This window comes from Balaenoptera physalus (assembly GCF_965194825.1).
Source record: "Balaenoptera physalus genome assembly, chromosome: 10".
Classification (NCBI taxonomy): domain Eukaryota; kingdom Metazoa; phylum Chordata; class Mammalia; order Artiodactyla; family Balaenopteridae; genus Balaenoptera; species Balaenoptera physalus.
In genome coordinates this window covers 47,901,633-47,916,956 of record NC_138889.1, presented here as the reverse complement: position 1 = coordinate 47,916,956, position 15,324 = coordinate 47,901,633, and the positions used below count along the sequence as shown (strand labels likewise).

Sequence of the window (15,324 nt, the reverse complement as noted above, 5' to 3'; positions counted from 1 at the left end):
CGAAAGACAAAAAGATATTCAAAAAAAATAAAAACAGAAAAAAACCTCACTGATAAGACCATGAAAAGTAAGAAAAAAAGGTATAAATATTGAGGAAAAAAAGATATTTTAGGTGAAGTTCTAATACAAACGCATGTATTTCATTATATAAAATGCTCATGTATGAATGTACTGGAAAATAGAATGAGACATTCAGATACTTGCACTTTATGTCTCTATGTAAAATTGTAGAATCACAATAAAATTGACAGGTACCTTTCTTCTGAGAACAGAAATTCTTTCACTGAGCTATAACTCAAATACCCCATAATCTAATGGATTCATTTTACTCTTGGGAAATGAAGATCCAGAGATAATAATAACTTGGTGAATGTCACAATTGCCTTATCAGATGGTCATTCAAATGTCATACCTCCATTATTCATGCTAGAAAATTCTTGGTCAAGTTCCCAGCAGAACAAAGTACCTTCCTGTTGATTTATCTAGAAGTTGCATTCCTAAAAATTTGGTATATTTAAAATGATATAAAAGTCAGTTTATATGCAAACCAGATTTTGGTACTAGTCTCAGATCATTATAAGTAGGTTTATAGAGAAGCAGCATTGCTTAGCAGTCGTTCTCAAACTGTGGTCCCAGGACCAAAAGGACCAGCAGCATATGCATCTCCTTGGAATTTGCTAGAAATGCAAATTCCTGACCCCCACCCCATACCTACTGAATCAGGTCCCTGCAATCTATGTTTTAACAATCCCCTTTCAGAGGATCCTGACACAGCTACAGCTTAAGAATCCCTGGCTTAGAGATGAACAGCAAGGACTTGTGTTACACTGCCTAAGTTTGAAGCAAGGCTTTGCTACTCACCAGCTATTTGATCTTGAGGAAGTTATTTTACTTCTTTTTGTGCCTTGGTTTTCTCATCTATAGCATGTGCATAATTGTTATAGACCTATGACTACCTCCTCCAATTTTGAGAAGACTAAATGAGTTCATACAGATTCTACAGAGAACTGACTGACTACATTTATTATTGTGTATCTTTCTACTAGAAAACTGTCCTTATTAGTTAGACAGTAGATTCCAAATCCTGTTCTCCTTTGTAATCCTAGCACCCTGAATAATTTCTGGCACACAGTAAGTTCTCATATATCTGTTGAATGAATGAATAGTATCATGGACATAAATACTTCTGTATTTCATGGTGTTTGGCAAAGAGCATCATGATTCCCATATTCCCTGCCTTGTGAATAAGTTTGAAAGCCACTGTTCAGGAATGTATATCAAAACAAAGAAGCATCAAAGAAATAGAGAAAAAATTTGACATATCAATGTAGAATGCCATTTGGTATTGTATACACCTCTGTCATTGGTAGTCAGAATAACAACCATAATAATTTCATTTATTTAGGACTTTACATTTTACCAAGGTAATTCACATATATCATCTCATTTAATTATTACACAATTGTGTGAGAAAGAGAGCACCACTTCTTCAGGTCTTGTGATGCCCCAAGTACTGTACTTTGTTTCTGTCCTTCTGATCTCCTAGGCAGGTGTCAAAACTCTCTCTTCTGTGACCTCATGTTCCTGAGTTCACAATTCACTGTAATTATTTGCCTTTTCCACTAGAGTCCATGCTTCTTGACAGCAGGACTATATTATCTTTGTACCTCAAGGTTTTTGTCAGAGTTAGCCAGTAGCCAATATTTACTCATTCATCCTCTCAATAAAATTTATGAAAGAAAGGAAGGAAGGCGGGAAGATAAGTGGGAAGGAAGCTCATCATCATTTGCACAGTACATTCACATATTATGTCCATTTGATAGTAATCTCCCAGATAGTATTACTCCCATTTTACAGATAAGAAAACTGGAGCTCAGAAAGGATAAGTGACTTTTCCGTGGTCAAACTGCTAGTAAGTATAGATCTGATAACCAAAAAAGGCTTCTGTTTTTAAGTTAGAGTGTTAGAATGGAATTGAGCAAGTGAAGCTTTGTCTGCTTCTTGATAGAGTCAGATATAAAATTAAGAGAAAGAAAAGTTCTACAGAAGATACATGTTGAGGCAGCTGTGAAACTAGGAATTACTGAGATAATCTCTACTATTTGATCCCTTTCTCACTTCATTATTTCCTTCTGTTAAATGAACCATGAGGACTTCTCTGGTGGCACAGCGCTTAAGAATCTGCCTGCCAATGCAGGGCACACGGGTTTGATCCCTGGTCCGGGAAGATCCCACATGCCACGGAGCAGCTAGGCCCTTGCACCACAACTACTGAGCCTGTGCTCTGGAGCCCGCGCGCCACAGCTACTGAGCCCGTGCACCACAACTACTGAAGCCTGCACGCCCTAGAGCCTGCGCACTGCAACTACTGAGCCCACATGCCGCAACTACTGAAGCCCGCACGCTCACGGCCCACGTGCCGCAACTACTGAGCCCGTGTGCTGCAACTACTGAAGCCCACGCACCTAGAGCCTGTGCTCAACAAGAGAAGCCCATGCACCGCAACGAAGAGTAGCCCCCACTCTCCGCAACTAGAGGAAGCCTGCGTGCAGCGACGAAGACCCAGCGCAGCCAAAAATAAAATAAAATAAATAAATAAATAAAAGAAGAAATGTGTATTTAAAAAATAAAAAATAAATAAACCATGTTTTTGAAATGAAAATTTTGAGAAGCATTACTTTTTACTGATACACCAGGATTATCCTATAGGTCACACAGAGTAAGAGCAACCCTAAAGAGCCAATGAACTTAACGAATATCTCTCTTTTGCTCTTTTTTCACCCACACCACACTGGTCCAATAGGCTGTCATTTCTTGCTAGTCAACCAAAATTACCTTATAATTTCATACACTTTTTCTTGAATTCAATGTAAAAGCCAGGAACCTAAGTGTCATCCTTGACTCTTCCTTCCCCCAGGCTCCCCCCCCACCCCAAGCTGATCAGCCAATGTATCATACTGAGTCTACTCTCACCATTGTTATTTTTTATTTAAATGTAAACCATATCAAGGTACTCCCAATATTGACAAGTGGAATACTTCCCAATAGGTTACCTTTTGTATCATCTTTGAAGAAAATTCTGCAAGACCCTGCACAATATGCCCAACTTATCCCTTCATCCTCCCAGTTGTCCCAGAAACCCTTGCCTTCTGTTGATCCTCAAACCCTCTAGATTCCTTCTGTCTCCATTACCTTTGCACTTTGCTATCCTCCTTGCCTGAAATCATTTGCTGTTTTTCCCATGACTGCTCATTCTCACTATATGACATTCTCACTGAAAAATATTTTATCTCCTCTAGCCATGCTATCTGAAGTGGCCTTCTCTAGCTATTCATTTTATTAGTACTCTGTTTATTTCTATATAAAAATTATAAATGCCCATAATTATTGCACTTTCTTGTTTATTATGTATCTGCCACACTGGAACAGAAACTCCATGAGGTTTGGGCCTTGTCTGTCTTGTTCACCACTGTATTACCAGGACATAGTAGATGCTCAATAAATATTTATTAAATGTTGATTGAAACTCCTTACTCTCCAACTTTAAGAATCAGGTTTATTGGAAGCAAATTTTCACGGGGCAAATGTTAAGTCACTAGATGATAAATTTTATATTTCTCATCTACTGTTCACTTTCAGAGATATTCAACTAGTATAGGGACCAACTTTTCAGCCCCAGCAACATCTGGAATTTTAAGTTTATATGCCTGTGTGGATTAGTTTGTAAGTTGTAGAAGTTGACCTAAAACTACTTCGTATGCTATCAGGAAGTCAAGTTATAAACACATGTTGGACAATAGGAAAGCTAAACCATGTCTTAGCATTTTAGTTTCAAAGTTTTGCAGTTCAATTTGACTTCCCTTCTTTCTCTAGGTTATTGCTGAAAGGGAAATATGAAGTCAAACAAGGTAAATTCTAAAATAGCAAACTGTAGAGAGTCTTGGCATGAAGAGAACAAAACCAGAACAGGGTGACTGATTTAAAGGTCAAGACTATCAGTTTCTCCAAGTTGAGAAAGGGCATTCCTTTTCCAAGAATCACATTACTTACACAGGTAATGGTATGGGAATATTTAAAATATTTCATTTTAATAAGTTGAAAATAAGCTGACTTACTATTTATTATTACTTTTTACTTATTTAATTGACAAGATCACACTGATTTATGCATTTCTCTCATTTTTTAAACAATCCTTAGAATTTAAAAATAGTTCAATATATAAATAAGTAACTTTAGTTCATATACAATTAAGGTAGCAAATTGAGTAAAAAAGCCTTCAAATTTATCATTTTCATTTGTTCCTAGTCCTTTTTTTAAAAGGACGTATTTATGTTTTTACTATATGATGAGATAATAATATTCAATAAATTACATTAAATATATTTTGCCATTGTGCTACAGATTTTTTCCCCTACCCCCCCTTTTTCTTTCCATCTATACCCTGCCAAGCAAGGCAACCTATGTTCCCTCCCTGGTGTGTATACTTACAAATTTTTTACTAAAATTACCCGGCCACTTAAAATATGCATAAGGAGCAGGGCACATAATGTCTAGATCCAGAATGCTATGGTTTGAATCCTGATACCACTTCTTACTGCCTGTGTGACTTTAGAAAAGTTATTTATTTCCTCTGACTCAAGTTTCCTTGTTAGCAAAACTGGGATAATAATGGGACCTACCTCATAGGGTTGTAGTGAAGTTTTGACTGAGTTAAAATGTGAAATGCTTAGAACAATGCTGTCACCTAGTTTCCATTCTTTCATTCTTGTCAACCTTATTTCATTCTTAATGAAATTCATTCTTAAAAACACATAACAGAGGTTTCCTCACATCAAGAAATTGAATTCATTTTAAGGAAAATAGCTGCATGGTACTGCTAAAAAAAAAAAAACACAGGTCCGAAATGGCATCACATGTGCTAAAAGCCCATGATACCAAGACCTAGATTTAATATGTAACTTAACTGCAGTTTTGATTTTCCCCCCAAATGTAATCTTAATCAACCAGTTTGGAATTTTCTGGTTAGAACCGATGAGGTAATCTCAGCCCTCTCCAGCCTACTCCTCAGAGGAAGAAGAGGCAATCTGCATGATAAAACCCTTGCCAGTCCCTGCCCTCCAAAACAGATGTCCTGGCCCAAAAGAACCTTTTTTTTGTTTGTTTTTTTGCTAGTGACTTTCTTGCCCCACCCTCCTGTCTATAAAAGCCTTCCATTTTGTGCCACTTCTCAGAGCTCTCTTCTATTTACTAAATGTGATGCTGCCAGATTCATGAATCCTTAAATAAAGCCAATCAGGTCTTCAGATTTACTCAGTTTGTTGCAGGAAGGGGGACTGCTTCCAGAGCTCAAGAGTGGGCTCTTGTCTAACACTGGGAAATGAATTGTCCAAGGATACAAACGTGCTGACAAAGCAAGAGACTTTATTGGAAAGGGGCTCTCGAAGAGCAGCAGGATAAGGAAACCCAGGAGAACTCTGCGACATGACTCGAAGTCAGATGTTATGGTAATGGGGTTAGTTTCCGGGTTGTCTCTGGCCAGTCATCTTGCTTGGCCTATATTTGGCTTGACTCAGGGTCCTACCGGGTGGGGTGCACATCTCTCAGCCAAGACGGATTCCAGCGAGGACTCTGGGAGGTTGGTCATCACCTCGCTCTTTTGGCGCCTCCCAAATTCTCCCATTAGTTTTCAGCGGCAGCACTGTGTTCCTTATCCGGACCTCCTATCCTGAGACAACTCAGGCAAGCAGGCCCGGCCAAGGCAGGTGGTTTCTGTCAACAGTTCCCTAACAGGTTGAATTTTGTTTTTAAACAATACTTAAGGCATGTAACAAATCTAAGTATTATTAAATGGGCATTTGGGTTGTTTCCAGGTATTTTAGCATTATTATTTTTTGCCATTGCAGTAAGAATTTTTGAATATACATCCTTTCTACAGCTGCTTTTCTTTCCATAGGAAAGTGACAACCATGTACCTTCCTTATAAGCTTACTTTCTTTCCTGAGTTGTTTTAAATTGTTGTAAGTTTAAATTTTGATATTTTAAGTTGTTTTAAATTGGTTGAAATGTTTTAAATAACTGTCATTTAATTTTAAATTTGTATCTTGGAAGCACCTAAGGTCTGCTTTTGTATATGGTATCATACAGGTCTTTTTATTTAGGCAACGGTAGCGGTGCTGTTTATAAAATAAACCTTATTTTCCCTCTAAATTTAAACACCAAATTTGAATATGTTCAGTTCCTATAAGTACTGGAATATTTTGTTTTGTTTTGTTTTACTGATTGATTTTAAAGTAAGTTCGCTTCCTGTTCTTCTTTTTCATATTTTTCTCAGCTCCCACTCTATCAATTTAAAATTGGATGTTTTGGCTACCCCTCTACTATTTTTTTTAAATTTTATTTTATATTGGAGTATAGCCGATTAACAATGTTGTGATAGTTTCAGTTGCACAGCAAAGCGACTCAGCCATACATATACATGTATCCATTCTCCCCTAGACTCCCCTCCTATCCTGGCTGCCACATAACATTGAGGAGAGTTCCCTGTGCTATACAGTAGGTCCTTGGTGGTTATCCTTTTTAAATATAGCAGTGTGTACATGTCAATCCCAAACTCCCTAACTATCCCTTTTCTCCACCCTTGCCCCCCTGATAATCATAAGTCCATTCTCTAAGTATGTGAGTCCATTTCTGTTTTGTAAATATGTTCATTTGTATCATTAAAGATTCCACATATAAGCAATATCATATGATATTTCTCTTTCTCTGTCTGACTTACTTCACTCAGTATGACAATCTCTAGGTCCACCCATGTTCCTGCAAATGGCATTATTTCATTCTTTTTTTTTTATGGCTGAGTAATATTGCATTGTATGTATGTACCACATCTTCTTTATCCATTCCTCTGTCGACGGACATTTAGGTTGCTTCCATGTCTTGGCTATTGTAAACAGTGCTGCGGTGAATATTGGGGTGCATGTATCTTTTCAGACCATGTTTTTCTCCAGACATATGCCCAGGAGTGGGATTGCAGGGTCATATGATAGCTCTATTTTTAGTTTTTTAAGGAACCTCCATACTGTTCTCCATAGTGGCTGTACTAATTTACATTCCCACCAACAGTGTAGGAGGGTTCCCTTCTCTCCACACCCTCTCCAGCATTTATTGTTTGTGGATTTTTTTTATAGGTTTTGTTTGTTTGTTTGTTTTTGTTTTTAATTATTTATTTATTTTTGGCTGTGTTGGGTCTTCGTTTCTGTGCGAGGGCTTTCTCCAGTTGCGGCAAGTGGGGGCCACTCTTCATCGCCGTGCTCGGGCCTCTCACTATCACAACCTCTCTTGTTGCGGAGCACAGGCTCCAGACGCACAGGCTCAGTAGTTGTGGCTCACGGGCCCAGTTGCTCCGTGGCATGTGGGATCTTCCCAGACCAGGGCTTGAACCCGTGTCCCCTGCATCGGCAGGCAGACTGTCAACCACTGCGCACCAGGGAAGCCCCATGGATTTTTTGATGATAGCCATTTTGACTGGTGTGAGGTGATATCTCATTGTAGTTTTGATTTGCATTTCTCTAATCATTAACAATGTTGAATATCTTTTCATGTGCCTCTTGGCCATTCTTATGTCTTCCTTGGAAAAATGTCTATTTAGGTCTTCTGCCCATTTTTTGATTGGGTTGTTTGTTTTGATGATATTAAGCCTCGTGAGCTGTTCATAAATTTTGGAGACTAATCCCTTGTCGGTCACATCATTTGCAAATATTTTCTCCCAATTTGTGGGTTGTCTTTTCATTTTGTTTATGGTTTCCTTTGCTGTGCAAAAGCTTTTGAGTTTAATTAGGTTCCATTTGTTTATTTTTGTTTTTATTTCCATTACTCTGAGAGACAGATTGGAAAAGATATTGCTGCAATTTATGTCAGAGAGTGTTCTACCTGTGTTTTCCTCTAGGAGTTTTATAGTGTCTGGTCTCACATTTAAGGTCTTTAATCCATTTTGAGCTTATTTTTGTGTATGGTGTTAAAGAATGATCTAATTTTATTTTTTTACATGTAGCTGTCTAGTTTTCCTAGCACTGTTTGTTGAAGAGACTATCTTTCCACCATTGTATAGTCTTGCCTACTTTGTCGTAGATTAATTGACCATTGGTACGTGGGTTTATTTCTGGGCTTTCTATCCTGTTCCATTGACCTATAGTTCTATTTTTGTGCCAGTACCATACTCTTTTGATGACTGTAGCTTTGTAGTATAGTCTGAAGTCAGGGAGCCTGATTCCTCCAGGTCCATTTTTCTTTCACCAGATTGCTTTGGATATTCGGGGTCTTTTGTGTCTCCATACAAATTTAAGATTTTTTGTTCTAGTTCTGTGAAAAATGCCATTAGTAATTTGATAGGAATTGCATTGAATCTGTAGATTGTCTTGGGTAGTATAGTCATTTTGACAATATTTATTCTTCCAATCCAAGAACATGGTGTATATTTCCATCTCTTTGTGTCTTCTTCAATTTCTTTCATCAGTGTCTTATACTTTTCAGAATACAGGTCTTTTCTCTCCTTAGGTAGGTTTATTCCTAGGTATTTTATTCTTTTTGATGCAGTGGTAAACGGGATTGTTTCTTGAATTTCTCTTTCTGATCTTTCATTGTTAGTGTATAGTAATGCAACAGATTTCTGTGTATTAGTTTTGTAGCCTGCAACTTTACCAAATCCATTGATGACCTCTAGTAGTTTTCTGGTAGTGTCTTTACAATTTTTGATGTATAGTATCATGTCATCTGCAAACAGTGACAGTTTTACTTCTTTTCCAATTTGGATTCCTTTTATTTCTTTTTCTTCTCTGATTGCCATAGCTAGGACTTCCAAAACTATGTTGAATAAAAGTGGTGGGAGTGGGCATCCTTGTCTTGTTCCTGATCTTAGAGGAAATGCTTTCAACTTTTCACTGTTGAGTGTGATGCTAGCTGTAGGTTTGTCGTATATGGCCTTTATTATGTTGAGGTAGGTTCCCTCTGTGCCCACTTTCTGGAGAGTTTTTATCATAAATGGGTGTTGAATTTTGTCAAAAGTTTTTTCTGCATCTATTGAGATGACCATATGGTTTTTATTCTTCAAGTTGTTAATGTGATGTATCACACTGATTGATTTGCAGATATTGAAAAATCCCTGCATCTCTGGGATAAATCCCAGTTGATCATGGTGTATGGTCCTTTTAATGAATTATTGGATTTGAATTGCTAGTATTTTGTTGAGGATTTTTGTGTCTATGTTCATCAGTGATATTGGTCTGTAATTTTTTTTTGTGGTATTATTGTCTGGTTTTTGTATCAGGATGATGGTGGCCTCATAGAATGAGTTTGGGAGTTTTCCTTCCTCTGCAAATTTTGGAACAGTTTCAGAAGGATGGGTGTTAGCTCTTCTCTAAATGTTTGATAGAATTCACCTGTGAAACCATCATGTCCTGGACTTTTGTTTGTTGGGAGTTTTTAAATTTCAGTTTCAATTTCAGTGCTTGTGATTGGTCTCTTCATATTTTCTAATTCTTCCTGGTTCAGTCTTAGGAGACTGTACCTTTCTAAGAACATGTCCTTTTCTTTCAGGTTGCCCATTTTATTGGCATACGGTTGTATATAGTAGTCTCTTATGATCCTTTGTATTTCTGTGGTGTCAGTTGTAACTTCTCCTTTTTCATTTCTAATTTTATTGATTTGAGTCCTCTCCCATTTTTCTTGATGATTCTGGTTAAAGGTTTATCAATTTTATTTATCTTTTCAAAGAACCAGCTTTTAGTTTCATTGATCTTTGCTATTGTCTTCTTTGTCTCTATTTCATTTATTTCTGCTCTGATCTTTATGATTTCTTTCCTTTTACTAACTTTAGTTTTTGTTTGTTCTTTGTTCTCTAGTTGCTTTAGGTGTAAGGTTAGGTTGTTTATTTGAGGTTTTTCTTGTTTCCTAAGGTAAGATTGTATTGCTATAAACTTTCCTCTTAGAACTGCTTTTGCTGTATTACATAGGTTTTGGATCATTGTGCTTTCATTTTCATTTGTCTCCAGGTATTTTTTGACTTCCTCTTTGATTTCTTCAGTGATCCATTGGTTATTTAGTAGCATATTGTTTACCCTCCACTTGTTTGTGTTTTTTATAGTTTTTTTCTTGTAGTTTATTTCTAATCTCATAGCGTTGTGGTTGGAAAAGATGCTTGATATTATTTCAATTTTCTTAAATTTACTGAGGCTCACTTTGTGGCCCAGGATGTGGTCAGTCTTGGAGAACATTCCGTGTGCACTTGAGAAGAATGTGTATTCTGCTTTTGGAAGGAGTGCTCTATAAATATCAATTAAGTCCATCTGGTCTAATGTGTCATCTAAGGCCTGTGTTTCCTTATTGATTTTCTGTCTGGATGATCTGTCCATTGATGAAAGTGGGGTGTTAAAGTCCCCCACTATCATTGTGTTACTGTAGATTTCTCCCTTTATGCCTGTTAGTGTTTGCCTTCTGTATTGAGGTGCTCCTATGTTGGGTGCATATTATGTTTACAATTGTTATATCTTCTGCTTGGATTGGTCCCTTGATTATTATGTAGCGTCCTTCTTTGTTTCTTGTGACAATCTTTATTTTTAAGTCTGTTTTTTCTGATATGACTATTGCTACTCCAGCTTTCTTTTGATTTCCTTTTGCATGGAATACCTTCTTCCATCCCCTCACTTTCAGTTTGTATGTGTCCCTAGGTCTGAGGTGGGTTTCTTGTAGACAGCATATATATGGGTCTTGTCTTCATATCCATTCAGCCAGTCTGTGTCTTTTGGTTGGCGCATTTAATCCATTTACATTTAAGGTAATTATCAATATGTGTGTTCCTATTGCCATTTTCTTAATTGTTTTGGGGTTTTTTTTGTAGATCTTTTTTCTTTCCTTCCTCTTTTGTTCTCTTCTCTTGTGGTTTGATGACCATCTTTAGTGTTGTGTTTGGGTTGCTTTTTCTTTTTTGTGTGTGTATCTATTGTAGTTTTGGGGTTTGCTGTTCCCATGAGGTTTCAATACAGCAATCTGTATATGTACAAGGTTGTTTTAAGTTGCTAGTCTCTTTCCTGCCTAGAGGAGTTCCTTTAGCATTTGTTGCAAAGCTGGTCTGCTAGTGCTGAATTCTCTTAGCTTTTGCTTGTCTGTAAAGCTTTTCATTTCTCTTTTAAATCTGAATGAGAGCCTTGCAGGGTAGAGTATTCTTGGTTGCAGGTTCTTCCCTTTCATCACTTTAAATATATCATGCCACTCCCTTCTCGCTTGCAGAGTTTCTGCAAAAAGATCAGCTGTTAACCTTATGGGGGTTCCCTTGTATGTTATTTGTAGTTTTTCCCTTGTTGCTTTCAATAATTTTTCTCTGTCTTTACTTTTTGTCAATTTGATTACTATGTGTCTTGGCGTGTTTCTCCTTGGGTTTATCCTGCCTGGGACTCTCTGTGCTTCCTCGACTTGAGTGGCTATTTCCTTTCCCATGTTAGGGAAGTTTTCGACAATAATCTCTTCAAATATTTTCTCAGGTCCTTTCTCTCTCTCTTCTCCTTCTGGGACTCCTATAATGTGAATGTTGTTGCATTTAATTTTGTCCCAGAGGTCTCTGAGACTGTCTTCATTTCTTTTCATTCTTTTTTCTTTATTCTGTTCTGTGGCAGTGATTTCCACCATTCTGTCTTCCAGGTCACTTATCCGTTCTTCTGCCTCAGTTATTCTGTTATTGATTCCTTCTAGTGTATTTTTCATTTCAGTTATTGTATTGTTCATCTCTGTTTGTTTGTTCTTTAATTCTTCTAGGTCTTTGTTAAACATTTCTTGCATCCTCTTGATCTTTGCCTCCATTCTTTTTCCAAGGTCCTGGATCATCTTCACTATCATTATTCTGAACTCTTTTTCTGGAAAGTTGCCTATCTCCACTTCATTTAGTTGTTTTTCTGGGGTTTTATCTTGTTCCTTCATGTGGGACATAATCGTCTTCCTTTTCATTTTGTCTATCTTTCTGTGATTGTGGTTTTCATGCTACAGGCTGCAGGATTGTAGTACTTCTTGCTTCTGCTGTCTGCCTTCCAGTGGATGAGGCTATCTAAGAGGGTTGTGCAAGCTTCCTGATGGGAGGGATTGGTGGGTATTGCTCTTGTGAGCAGAGCTCAGTAAAACTTTAATCCTCTTGTCTGCTGTTGGGTGGGGCTGTCTTCCCTCCTTGTTGGTTGTTTAGCCTTACATGACCCAGCACTGCAACCTACAGGCTCTTTGGTGGGGCTAATGGTGGACTCCAGGAGGGCTCACGTCAAGGAATACTTCCCAGAACTGCTGCTGCCAGTGTCCTTGTCCCCATGGTGAGCCACAGCCACCTCCCGCCTCTGCAGGAGACCCTCCAACCCTGGCAGGTAGATCTGGTTCAGTCTCCTATGGGGTCACTGCTCCTTCCCCCTGGGTCCTGGTGCACACAAGACTTTGTGTGTGCCCTCCAAGAGTGGAGTCTCTGTTTCCTCCAGTCCTGTCGAAGTCTTGCAATCAAATCCTGCTGGCCTTCAAAGTCCGATTCTCTGGGGATTCCTCCTCCCATTGCCAGACCCCCAGGTTGGGAAGCCTGACATGGGGCTCAGTACCTTCACTCCAGTGGGTAGACTTCTGTGGTATAAGTTTTCTCCAGTTTGTGAGTCACCCACCCAGCAGTTATAGGATTTGAGTTTATTGTGATTTTGCCCCTCCTGCCATCACATTGCAGCTTCTCCTTTGGCTTTGGATGTGGGGTATCTTTTTGGTGAGTTCCAGTGTCTTCCTGTTGATGATCGTTCAGCAGTTATTTGTGATTACAGTTCTCTCGCAAGAAGGAGTGAGTGCACGTCCTTCTACTCTGACATCTTGAACCAATCTCCTCTCTACTATTTTTTTAACTTAATGGAGCATTCAGTGAAATTAAATTTGGGATATTACTTTCAAGTAACCAATTTTGGATATATTCATCCATCTGAACATCTTTGTTTATTGTTTAACTGATTTCATCTTTTATTTGGAAAAATGTTTTGTTCCTACTTTATCTGGTTCATTTTATTTTTCTTTTCTTCATTTTGTTAGTATGAGTGCTTAGCACCTAATTTTCAGTCTTTTCCTTTAATAATAAAGGTTTATTAGCCTCATAGTTTTCTTCTGAGGCAAGCTTTAACTGTATCCCACAAGTTATTACATGACATACTTTTTTTATCTTTGTAATTTAAAGAGTTTATAATTTAGGTTTGATTTCCAGTTGATTCCATAGGTTATTTAGAAGTTCATTTCTTATTTTACCTAGTTATATTAGTTTGTTTTCTTCTTTTTATTAGATTATGTTTGAAGAATATGGCATGTATAATATCAGCATTTAAAATTTTATTAATAATATCTTTCTGGCTTAATGTATGGCTGAGTTTTATAAAAGAAACATTTAAAAATTACATTTTCTCTACTCAAAAGAACTTTGATATACACTCAAAGTGATTAAGTCGCTCTATGACCATGCTTAATTTTTTGTCTATTACATCTTTCAATTCTAAAAGATCAATTGAAATATCTCAAGGTAACTTTATTCTAATAAACTTCTCATTTATCTCTTTTGTTCTTAATATTTTAATTGCATTGTTATTTGGTACATTTCCATGTAAGCATATTTTATCTACTTTGAAACCTATGCTTTTTGCCTATTCATAGGTATCCCACAATAGCCGTCTCCTCTAGAAATTCTACCTAGGCCTGCAACCTCAAGAGTACCTTTTCCTACTTGCCTCTCTGGGTGTTGTCTTGTTCCAAGACCTAGTTAAGATTAAGTTTAGAGGGAGAGAATGCTTGAAATGCAAATTCACACTGCTATTAGGTGCTTTAGGCTTTTCATTTAATATATATTTTCCTCCCTGATTTTTATGATTTTAACAGGCCTTCTCAACAGTGTAGAATACAGAATACTGACGAGTATTAGTAGTGAACTAAGAGGAACAGATATATTGAATGAAAAGTGAGGACATGGAGAGAGGCAAAATGTGCAGATGTAATTACTTGTTATGATAACAGTTACCATTTATTGAATGTCTACTATGTGTAGACACTATGTATGTGTGCACACTGTCTGTTCCCTACAGCTGCACATAAGGTAGGTATTATTCACTTCATTTTAGAAATGAAAAAGTATTTAGAAAAGAGAGATTAAGTATCATGGTAAATGTCATACATGTTAAGTGGCTGAGCTAGAAAGCTTGGCTGATTCCCATAGTATGTCTGAGTCCCAGTGCCCAGTTCTTCCCACTGTACCACACTACCTTACTTATATGCAGACTTAAGGGGATATTCTGAATAAATAGTTGTCCATAAATAAAAACCATAATACTTCCTTAACTATAGAAACTGTATTTAATAAATATATATTCAACATGGTACTAATGTTACAGCCATGAAGTAAGAGGAAATGATGGTAGAGTAGGTGTTTTCGGAAGAAAGTAAAGACAAATGGAGACATGTATTTCAAGTACCTGTGGGATGTCAGAATGGAGATATCTAGTAATAAGCTGGAAATATTGCTTACTCTGGGAAGGGGTCATTCAGTCATTCAGATCAATAAAACAGATATTTATTGGGCATCTACTCTATTCAGGGCATAGACAGGCAATGAGAATAGCTGCAAGGGTATTTTGACTACTTTAGGTATTGGTTGAATACAGTTTTTATTAGTCCTCACCAAATAAACGAGAGTTGATGTGGGAGTAGAGGTCACCCAAAGCAAGCCCATAGAACACAGGGGAAAGTGGAGGGAAGAGGCTGAAGACAGCTTAACAATTAGCAGAAATGTAAGGGCTAAGCTAAAGAACAGGAGTTCATGAAGGAAAAATTAAGAGAATCAGAAGGAGGACCAAGAAAGTTAATACTATGTTGAAAGCGAGGAAGAGGACATTTTGAGTGTCTAAAATTTGAAGAATGAGTTTTTGCTTCAACCATTCCCAAGTCAGAACCAATTTTAGCTTCTACTTCCAGGACCACATGCCAAATTGGTATTCTCTTTCTTGGGTTCACGACAGAGACCCCAGCTCTTTGCAAAACTGATCAGAAACCTGGAGTTGACAGTCCTGAAATCCTCTAGAGAACTGAGAGCTACCTGAGGCTGCAGCATGGCCATTCCTGATGGACATTACTACAAGCATTGGCTCATATTTTGTGGTTCTAAGATATAGATTGAGTAGCATCTTGAACCTGTCCTGTTCCATTATACCAGTATACCACAATGTGGCACATGCTGAGAGTTGCCTTAAAAAATAAATTTCTCGGGCTTCCCTGGTGGCGCAGTGGTTGAGAATCTGC

General features: G+C 37.6%; 1 protein-coding gene across 3 annotated transcripts in view; it reads left to right on the top strand.

The window, feature by feature from the left end:
- LOC309636771 (uncharacterized protein) overlaps nt 1-15,324 on the top strand; it is a 355,047-nt gene that overhangs the window by 1,829 nt on the left and 337,894 nt on the right. Inside the window, exon 2 of one of the 3 annotated variants that reach the window (XR_014250206.1) lies at nt 3,874-3,908. The exons of the other annotated variants lie outside the window; for them this stretch is intronic. The gene's annotated coding sequence lies outside the window, so the exon portion shown is untranslated. The remainder of the gene's footprint in view (nt 1-3,873; nt 3,909-15,324) is intronic. 3 annotated transcript variants of the gene reach the window in all.